We start from the raw sequence: 10,798 nt of genomic DNA, 5'->3' as shown, positions 1-10,798 counted from the left end.
CACCTGCTGAAAAACGTCGAAAATTCAGGTTTTCGTTTTTTGGCTGTAACTTTCGATGCGCTGATCGCAGCGTATTGGGACTGCGCCCAATCGATTTCTCTCGTAAAATTACGTCGGAATAGTGCCCGAAAGAATTGATTCCAGCACTTTTCAAAATCGCGAAAATTTTCGCCAAAAATACAAAGGGGTTAACCTTCCTTTTTTTTTGACCAAAAAATTTTTCGTCTCAGAATTGATTCGGATGACGCTTTCCCGACCAATTGGACCCCAAGGAACTCAGAAAACGCAGCGAAATGAGCGTGGGATCAACAGGAGAGAAATCGGGAAGAAAAATACACCTGCTGAAAAATGTCGAAAATTCAGGTTTTCGTTTTTTGGCTGTAACTTTCGATGCGCTGATCGCAGCGTATTGGGACTGCGCCCAATCGATTTCTCTCGTAAAATTACGTCGGAATAGTGCCTGAAAGAATTGATTCCAGCACTTTTCAAAATCGCGGAAATTTTCGCCAAAAATACAAAGGGGTTAACCTTCCTTTTTTTTTGACCAAAAAATTTTTCTTCTCAGAATTGATTCGTATGACTCTTTCCCGACCAATTAGACCCCAAGGAACTCAGAAAACGCAGCGACAAAAGCGTGGGATCAACAGGAGAGAAATTGGGTAGAAAAATACACCTGCTGAAAAATGTCGAAAATTCAGGTTTTCGTTTTTTGGCTGTAACTTTCGATGCGCTGATCGCAGCGTATTGGGACTGCGCCAAATCGATTTCTCTCGCAAAATTACGTCGGAATGGTGCCTGAAAGAATTGATTCCAGCACTTCTCAAAATCGCGAAAATTTTCGCCAAAAATACAAAGGGGTTGAACCTTCCTTTTTTTTTGACCAAAAAATTTTTCGTCTCAGAATTGATTCGGATGACGCTTTCCCGACCAATTGGACCCCAAGGAACTCAGAAAACGCAGCGAAAAAAGCGTGGGATCATCAGGAGAGAAATTGGGTAGAAAAATACACCTGCTGAAAAACGTCGAAAATTCAGGTTTTCGTTTTTTGGCTGTAACTTTCGATGCGCTGATCGCAGCGTATTGGGACTGCGCCCAATCGATTTCTCTCGTAAAATTACGTCGGAATAGTGCCCGAAAGAATTGATTCCAGCACTTTTCAAAATCGCGAAAATTTTCGCCAAAAATACAAAGGGGTTAACCTTCCTTTTTTTTTGACCAAAAAATTTTTCGTCTCAGAATTGATTCGGATGACGCTTTCCCGACCAATTGGACCCCAAGGAACTCAGAAAACGCAGCGAAATGAGCGTGGGATCAACAGGAGAGAAATCGGGAAGAAAAATACACCTGCTGAAAAATGTCGAAAATTCAGGTTTTCGTTTTTTGGCTGTAACTTTCGATGCGCTGATCGCAGCGTATTGGGACTGCGCCCAATCGATTTCTCTCGTAAAATTACGTCGGAATAGTGCCTGAAAGAATTGATTCCAGCACTTTTCAAAATCGCGGAAATTTTCGCCAAAAATACAAAGGGGTTAACCTTCCTTTTTTTTTGACCAAAAAATTTTTCTTCTCAGAATTGATTCGTATGACTCTTTCCCGACCAATTAGACCCCAAGGAACTCAGAAAACGCAGCGACAAAAGCGTGGGATCAACAGGAGAGAAATTGGGTAGAAAAATACACCTGCTGAAAAATGTCGAAAATTCAGGTTTTCGTTTTTTGGCTGTAACTTTCGATGCGCTGATCGCAGCGTATTGGGACTGCGCCAAATCGATTTCTCTCGCAAAATTACGTCGGAATGGTGCCTGAAAGAATTGATTCCAGCACTTTTCAAAATCGCGAAAATTTTCGCCAAAAATACAAAGGGGTTAACCTTCCTTTTTTTTTGACCAAAAAATTTTTCGTCTCAGAATTGATTCGTATGACTCTTTCCCGACCAATCGGACCCCAAGGAACTCAGAAAACGCAGCGAAATGAGCGTGGGATCAACAGAAGAGACATTGAGAAGAGAAATACACCTGATGAAAAATGTCCAAAATTCAGGTTTCCGTTTTTTGGCTGTAACTTTCGATGCGTTGATCGCAGCGTATTGGGACTGCGCCCAATCGATTTCTCTCGTAAAATTACGTCGGAATAGTGCCTGAAAGAATTGATTCCAGCACTTTTCAAAATCGCGGAAATTTTCGCCAAAAATACAAAGGGGTTAACCTTCCTTTTTTTTTGACCAAAAAATTTTTCGTCTTAGAATTGATTCGTATGACGCTTTCCCGACCAATTGGACCCCAAGGAACTCAGAAAACGCAGCGAAATGAGCGTGGGATCAACAGGAGAGAAATTGGGAAGAAAAATACACCTGCTGAAAAATGTCGAAAATTCAGGTTTTCGTTTTCTGGCTGTAACTTTCGATGCGTTGATCGCAGCGTATTGGGACTGCGCCCAATCGATTTCTCTCGTAAAATTACGTCGGAATGGTGCCTGAAAGAACTGATTCCAGCTTTTTTCAAAATCGCGGAAATTTTCGCCAAAAATACAAAGGGGTTAACCTTCTTTTTTTTTTGACCAAAAAATTTTTCGTCTTAGAATTGATTCGTATGACGCTTTTCCGACCAATTGGACCCCAAGGAACTCAGAAAACGCAGCGAAAAAAGCGTGGGATCATCAGGAGAGAAATTGGGTAGAAAAATACACCTGCTGAAAAACGTCGAAAATTCAGGTTTTCGTTTTTTGGCTGTAACTTTCGATGCGCTGATCGCAGCGTATTGGGACTGCGCCCAATCGATTTCTCTCGTAAAATTACGTCGGAATAGTGCCCGAATGAATTGATTCCAGCACTTTTCAAAATCGCGAAAATTTTCGCCAAAAATACAAAGGGGTTAACCTTCCTTTTTTTTTGACCAAAAAATTTTTCGTCTCAGAATTGATTCGTATGACGCTTTTCCGACCAATTGGACCCCAAGGAACTCAGAAAACGCAGCGAAAAAAGCGTGGGATCATCAGGAGAGAAATTGGGTAGAAAAATACACCTGCTGAAAAACGTCGAAAATTCAGGTTTTCGTTTTTTGGCTGTAACTGTCGATGCGCTGATCGCAGCGTATTGGGACTGCGCCCAATCGATTTCTCTCGTAAAATTACGTCGGAATAGTGCCCGAAAGAATTGATTCCAGCGCTTTTAAAAATCGCGAAAATTTTCGCCAAAAATACAAAGGGGTTAACCTTCCTTTTTTTTTGACCAAAAAATTTTTCGTCTCAGAATTGATTCGGATGACGCTTTCCCGACCAATTGGACCCCAAGGAACTCAGAAAACGCAGCGAAAACAGCGTGGGATCATCAGGAGAGAAATTGGGTAGAAAAATACACCTGCTGAAAAACGTCGAAAATTCAGGTTTTCGTTTTTTGGCTGTAACTTTCGATGCGCTGATCGCAGCGTATTGGGACTGCGCCCAATCGATTTCTCTCGTAAAATTACGTCGGAATAGTGCCCGAAAGAATTGATTCCAGCACTTTTCAAAATCGCGAAAATTTTCGCCAAAAATACAAAGGGGTTAACCTTCCTTTTTTTTTGACCAAAAAATTTTTCGTCTCAGAATTGATTCGGATGACGCTTTCCCGACCAATTGGACCCTAAGGAACTCAGAAAACGCAGCGAAATGAGCGTGGGATCAACAGGAGAGAAATTGGGAAGAAAAATACACCTGCTGAAAAATGTCGAAAATTCAGGTTTTCGTTTTTTGGCTGTAACTTTCGATGCGCTGATCGCAGCGTATTGGGACTGCGCCCAATCGATTTCTCTCGTAAAATTACGTCGGAATAGTGCCCGAAAGAATTGATTCCAGCACTTTTCAAAATCGCGAAAATTTTCGCCAAAAATACAAAGGGGTTAACCTTCCTTTTTTTTTGACCAAAAAATTTTTCGTCTCAGATTTGATTCGGATGACGCTTTCCCGACCAATTGGACCCCAAGGAACTCAGAAAACGCAGCGAAATGAGCGTGGGATCGACAGGAGAGAAATTGGGTAGAAAAATACACCTGCTGAAAAATGTCGAAAATTCGGGTTTTCGTTTTTTGGCTGTAACTTTCGATGCGCTGATCGCAGCGTATTGGGACTGCGCCCAATCGATTTCTCTCGTAAAATTACGTCGGAATAGTGCCCGAAAGAATTGATTCCAGCGCTTTTCAAAATCGCGAAAATTTTCGCCAAAAATACAAAGGGGTTAACCTTCCTTTTTTTTTGACCAAAAAATTTTTCGTCTCAGAATTGATTCGGATGACGCTTTCCCGACCAATTGGACCCCAAGGAACTCAGAAAACGCAGCGAAATGAGCGTGGGATCAACAGGAGAGAAATTGGGTAGAAAAATACACCTGCTGAAAAATGTCGAAAATTCAGGTTTTCGTTTTTTGGCTGTAACTTTCGATGCGCTGATCGCAGCGTATTGGGACTGCGCCCAATCGATTTCTCTCGTAAAATTACGTCGGAATAGTGCCCGAAAGAATTGATTCCAGCACTTTTCAAAATCGCGAAAATTTTCGCCAAAAATACAAAGGGGTTAACCTTCCTTTTTTTTTGACCAAAAAATTTTTCGTCTCAGAATTGATTCGGATGACGCTTTCCCGACCAATTGGACCCCAAGGAACTCAGAAAACGCAGCGAAATGAGCGTGGGATCAACAGGAGAGAAATTGGGTAGAAAAATACACCTGCTGAAAAATGTCGAAAATTCAGGTTTCCGTTTTTTGGCTGTAACTTTCGATGCGCTGATCGCAGCGTATTGGGACTGCGCCCAATCGATTTCTCTCGTAAAATTACGTCGGAATAGTGCCCGAAAGAATTGATTCCAGCACTTTTCAAAATCGCGGAAATTTTGGCCAAAAATACAAAGGGGTTAACCTTCCTTTTTTTTTGACCAAACAATTTTTCGTCTCAGAATTGATTCGTATGACGCTTTCCCGACCAATTGGACCCCAAGGAACTCAGAAAACGCAGCGAAATGAGCGTGGGATCAACAGGAGAGAAATTGGGTAAAAAAATACACCTGCTGAAAAATGTCGAAAATTCAGGTTTTCGTTTTTTGGCTGTAACTTTCGATGCGCTGATCGCAGCGTATTGGGACTGCGCCCAATCGATTTCTCTCGTAAAATTACGTCGGAATAGTGCCCGAAAGAATTGATTCCAGCACTTTTCAAAATCGCGAAAATTTTCGCCAAAAATACAAAGGGGTTAACCTTCCTTTTTTTTTGACCAAAAAATTTTTCGTCTCAGAATTGATTCGGATGACGCTTTCCCGACCAATTGGACCCCAAGGAACTCAGAAAACGCAGCGAAATGAGCGTGGGATCAACAGAAGAGACATTGAGAAGAGAAATACACCTGATGAAAAATGTCGAAAATTCAGGTTTCCGTTTTTTGGCTGTAACTTTCGATGCGCTGATCGCAGCGTATTGGGACTGCGCCCAATCGATTTCTCTCGTAAAATTACGTCGGAATAGTGCCCGAAAGAATTGATTCCAGCACTTTTCAAAATCGCGGAAATTTTGGCCAAAAATACAAAGGGGTTAACCTTCCTTTTTTTTTGACCAAAAAATTTTTCGTCTCAGAATTGATTCGTATGACGCTTTCCCGACCAATTGGACCCCAAGGAACTCAGAAAACGCAGCGAAATGAGCGTGGGATCAACAGGAGAGAAATTGGGAAGAAAAATACACCTGCTGAAAAATGTCGAAAATTCAGGTTTTCGTTTTCTGGCTGTAACTTTCGATGCGTTGATCGCAGCGTATTGGGACTGCGCCCAATCGATTTCTCTCGTAAAATTACGTCGGAATGGTGCCTGAAAGAACTGATTCCAGCTTTTTTCAAAATCGCGGAAATTTTCGCCAAAAATACAAAGGGGTTAACCTTCCTTTTTTTTTGACCAAAAAATTTTTCGTCTCAGAATTGATTCGTATGACGCTTTTCCGACCAATTGGACCCCAAGGAACTCAGAAAACGCAGCGAAAAAAGCGTGGGATCATCAGGAGTGAAATTGGGTAGAAAAATACACCTGCTGAAAAACGTCGAAAATTCAGGTTTTCGTTTTTTGGCTGTAACTTTCGATGCGCTGATCGCAGCGTATTGGGACTGCGCCCAATCGATTTCTCTCGTAAAATTACGTCGGAATAGTGCCCGAAAGAATTGATTCCAGCACTTTTCAAAATCGCGAAAATTTTCGCCAAAAATACAAAGGGGTTAACCTTCCTTTTTTTTTGACCAAAAAATTTTTCGTCTCAGAATTGATTCGGATGACGCTTTCCCGACCAATTGGACCCCAAGGAACTCAGAAAACGCAGCGAAATGAGCGTGGGATCAACAGGAGAGAAATCGGGAAGAAAAATACACCTGCTGAAAAATGTCGAAAATTCAGGTTTTCGTTTTTTGGCTGTAACTTTCGATGCGCTGATCGCAGCGTATTGGGACTGCGCCCAATCGATTTCTCTCGTAAAATTACGTCGGAATAGTGCCTGAAAGAATTGATTCCAGCACTTTTCAAAATCGCGGAAATTTTCGCCAAAAATACAAAGGGGTTAACCTTCCTTTTTTTTTGACCAAAAAATTTTTCTTCTCAGAATTGATTCGTATGACTCTTTCCCGACCAATTAGACCCCAAGGAACTCAGAAAACGCAGCGAAAAAAGCGTGGGATCATCAGGAGAGAAATTGGGTAGAAAAATACACCTGCTGAAAAACGTCGAAAATTCAGGTTTTCGTTTTTTGGCTGTAACTTTCGATGCGCTGATCGCAGCGTATTGGGACTGCGCCCAATCGATTTCTCTCGTAAAATTACGTCGGAATGGTGCCTGAAAGAATTGATTCCAGCACTTTTCAAAATCGCGAAAATTTTCGCCAAAAATACAAAGGGGTTGAACCTTCCTTTTTTTTTGACCAAAAAATTTTTCGTCTCAGAATTGATTCGGATGACGCTTTCCCGACCAATTGGACCCCAAGGAACTCAGAAAACGCAGCGAAAAAAGCGTGGGATCATCAGGAGAGAAATTGGGTAGAAAAATACACCTGCTGAAAAACGTCGAAAATTCAGGTTTTCGTTTTTTGGCTGTAACTTTCGATGCGCTGATCGCAGCGTATTGGGACTGCGCCCAATCGATTTCTCTCGTAAAATTACGTCGGAATAGTGCCCGAAAGAATTGATTCCAGCACTTTTCAAAATCGCGAAAATTTTCGCCAAAAATACAAAGGGGTTAACCTTCCTTTTTTTTTGACCAAAAAATTTTTCGTCTCAGAATTGATTCGTATGACGCTTTTCCGACCAATTGGACCCCAAGGAACTCAGAAAACGCAGCGAAAAAAGCGTGGGATCATCAGGAGAGAAATTGGGTAGAAAAATACACCTGCTGAAAAACGTCGAAAATTCAGGTTTTCGTTTTTTGGCTGTAACTTTCGATGCGCTGATCGCAGCGTATTGGGACTGCGCCCAATCGATTTCTCTCGTAAAATTACGTCGGAATAGTGCCCGAAAGAATTGATTCCAGCACTTTTCAAAATCGCGAAAATTTTCGCCAAAAATACAAAGGGGTTAACCTTCCTTTTTTTTTGACCAAAAAATTTTTCGTCTCAGAATTGATTCGGTTGACGCTTTCCCGACCAATTGGACCCCAAGGAACTCAGAAAACGCAGCGAAATGAGCGTGGGATCAACAGGAGAGAAATTGGGTAGAAAAATACACCTGCTGAAAAATGTCGAAAATTCAGGTTTCCGTTTTTTGGCTGTAACTTTCGATGCGTTGATCTCAGCGTATTGGGACTGCGCCCAATCGATTTCTCTCGCAAAATTACGTCGGAATGGTGCCTGAAAGAACTGATTCCAGCTTTTTTCAAAATCGCGGAAATTTTCGCCAAAAATACAAAGGGGTTAACCTTCCTTTTTTTTTGACCAAAAAATTTTTCGTCTCAGAATTGATTCGGATGACGCTTTCCCGACCAATTGGACCCCAAGGAACTCAGAAAACGCAGCGAAATGAGCGTGGGATCAACAGGAGAGAAATTGGGTAGAAAAATACACCTGCTGAAAAATGTCGAAAATTCAGGTTTTCGTTTTTTGGCTGTAACTTTCGATGCGCTGATCGCAGCGTATTGGGACCGCGCCCAATCGATTTCTCTCGTAAAATTACGTCGGAATAGTGCCTGAAAGAATTGATTCCAGCACTTTTCAAAATCGCGAAAATTTTCGCCAAAAATACAAAGGGGTTAACCCTCCTTTTTTTTTGACCAAAAAAATTTTCGTCCCAGAATTGATTCGTATGTCTCTTTCCCGACCAATTAGACCCCAAGGAACTCAGAAAACCAAGCGAAATGAACGTGGGATCAACAGGAGAGAAATTGAGAAGAGAAATACACCTGCTGAAAAATGTCGAAAATTCAGGTTTTCGTTTTTTGGCTGTAACTCTCGATGCGTTGATCGTAGCGTATTGGGACAGCGCCCAATCGATTTCTCTCGTAAAATTACGTTGGAATAGTGCCTGAAAGAACTGATTCCAGCTTTTTTCAAAATCGCGGAAATTTTCGCCAAAAATACAAAGGGGTTAACCTTCCTTTTTTTTTGACCAAAAAATTTTTCGTTTCAGAATTGATTCGTATGACTCTTTCCCGACCAATTAGACCCCAAGGAACTCAGAAAACGCAGCGAAAAAAGCGTGGGATCATCAGGAGAGAAATTGGGTAGAAAAATACACCTGCTGAAAAACGTCGAAAATTCAGGTTTTCGTTTTTTGGCTGTAACTTTCGATGCGCTGATCGCAGCGTATTGGGACCGCGCCCAATCGATTTCTCTCGTAAAATTACGTCGGAATAGTGCCCGAAAGAATTGATTCCAGCACTTTTCAAAATCGCGAAAATTTTCGCCAAAAATACAAAGGGGTTAACCTTCCTTTTTTTTTGACCAAAAAATTTTTCGTCTCAGAATTGATTCGTATGACTCTTTCCCGACCAATTGGACCCCAAGGAACTCAGAAAACGCAGCGAAATGAGCGTGGGATCAACAGAAGAGACATTGAGAAGAGAAATACACCTGATGAAAAATGTCCAAAATTCAGGTTTCCGTTTTTTGGCTGTAACTTTCGATGCGTTGATCGCAGCGTATTGGGACTGCGCCCAATCGATTTCTCTCGTAAAATTACGTCGGAATAGTGCCTGAAAGAATTGATTCCAGCACTTTTCAAAATCGCGGAAATTTTCGCCAAAAATACAAAGGGGTTAACCTTCCTTTTTTTTTGACCAAAAAATTTTTCGTCTTAGAATTGATTCGTATGACGCTTTCCCGACCAATTGGACCCCAAGGAACTCAGAAAACGCAGCGAAATGAGCGTGGGATCAACAGGAGAGAAATTGGGAAGAAAAATACACCTGCTGAAAAATGTCGAAAATTCAGGTTTTCGTTTTCTGGCTGTAACTTTCGATGCGTTGATCGCAGCGTATTGGGACTGCGCCCAATCGATTTCTCTCGTAAAATTACGTCGGAATGGTGCCTGAAAGAACTGATTCCAGCTTTTTTCAAAATCGCGGAAATTTTCGCCAAAAATACAAAGGGGTTAACCTTCCTTTTTTTTCGACCAAAAAATTTTTCGTCTCAGAATTGATTCGTATGACGCTTTTCCGACCAATTGGACCCCAAGGAACTCAGAAAACGCAGCGAAAAAAGCGTGGGATCATCAGGAGAGAAATTGGGTAGAAAAATACACCTGCTGAAAAACGTCGAAAATTCAGGTTTTCGTTTTTTGGCTGTAACTTTCGATGCGCTGATCGCAGCGTATTGGGACTGCGCCCAATCGATTTCTCTCGTAAAATTACGTCGGAATAGTGCCCGAAAGAATTGATTCCAGCACTTTTTAAAATCGCGAAAATTTTCGCCAAAAATACAAAGGGGTTAACCTTCCTTTTTTTTTGACCAAAAAATTTTTCGTCTCAGAATTGATTCGGATGACGCTTTCCCGACCAATTGGACCCCAAGGAACTCAGAAAACGCAGCGAAATGAGCGTGGGATCAACAGGAGAGAAATTGGGAAGAAAAATACACCTGCTGAAAAATGTCGAAAATTCAGGTTTTCGTTTTTTGGCTGTAACTTTCGATGCGCTGATCGCAGCGTATTGGGACTGCGCCCAATCGATTTCTCTCGTAAAATTACGTCGGAATAGTGCCCGAAAGAATTGATTCCAGCACTTTTCAAAATCGCGAAAATTTTCGCCAAAAATACAAAGGGGTTAACCTTCCTTTTTTTTTGACCAAAAAATTTTTCGTCTCAGAATTGATTCGGATGACGCTTTCCCGACCAATTGGACCCCAAGGAACTCAGAAAACGCAGCGAAATGAGCGTGGGATCAACAGGAGAGAAATTGGGTAGAAAAATACACCTGCTGAAAAATGTCGAAAATTCAGGTTTCCGTTTTTTGGCTGTAACTTTCGATGCGCTGATCGCAGCGTATTGGGACTGCGCCCAATCGATTTCTCTCGTAAAATTACGTCGGAATAGTGCCCGAAAGAATTGATTCCAGCACTTTTTAAAATCGCGAAAATTTTCGCCAAAAATACAAAGGGGTTAACCTTCCTTTTTTTTTGACCAAAAAATTTTTCGTCTCAGAATTGATTCGGATGACGCTTTCCCGACCAATTGGACCCCAAGGAACTCAGAAAACGCAGCGAAATGAGCGTGGGATCAACAGGAGAGAAATTGGGAAGAAAAATACACCTGCTGAAAAATGTCGAAAATTCAGGTTTTCGTTTTTTGGCTGTAACTTTCGATGCGCTGATCGCAGCGTATT

The sequence above is a fragment of the Neodiprion pinetum genome, chromosome 6 (assembly GCF_021155775.2).
Source record: "Neodiprion pinetum isolate iyNeoPine1 chromosome 6, iyNeoPine1.2, whole genome shotgun sequence".
Taxonomy (NCBI): domain Eukaryota; kingdom Metazoa; phylum Arthropoda; class Insecta; order Hymenoptera; family Diprionidae; genus Neodiprion; species Neodiprion pinetum.
The sequence above is the reverse complement of the archived record's forward strand: the minus strand, read 5'-3'. Positions refer to the sequence as shown.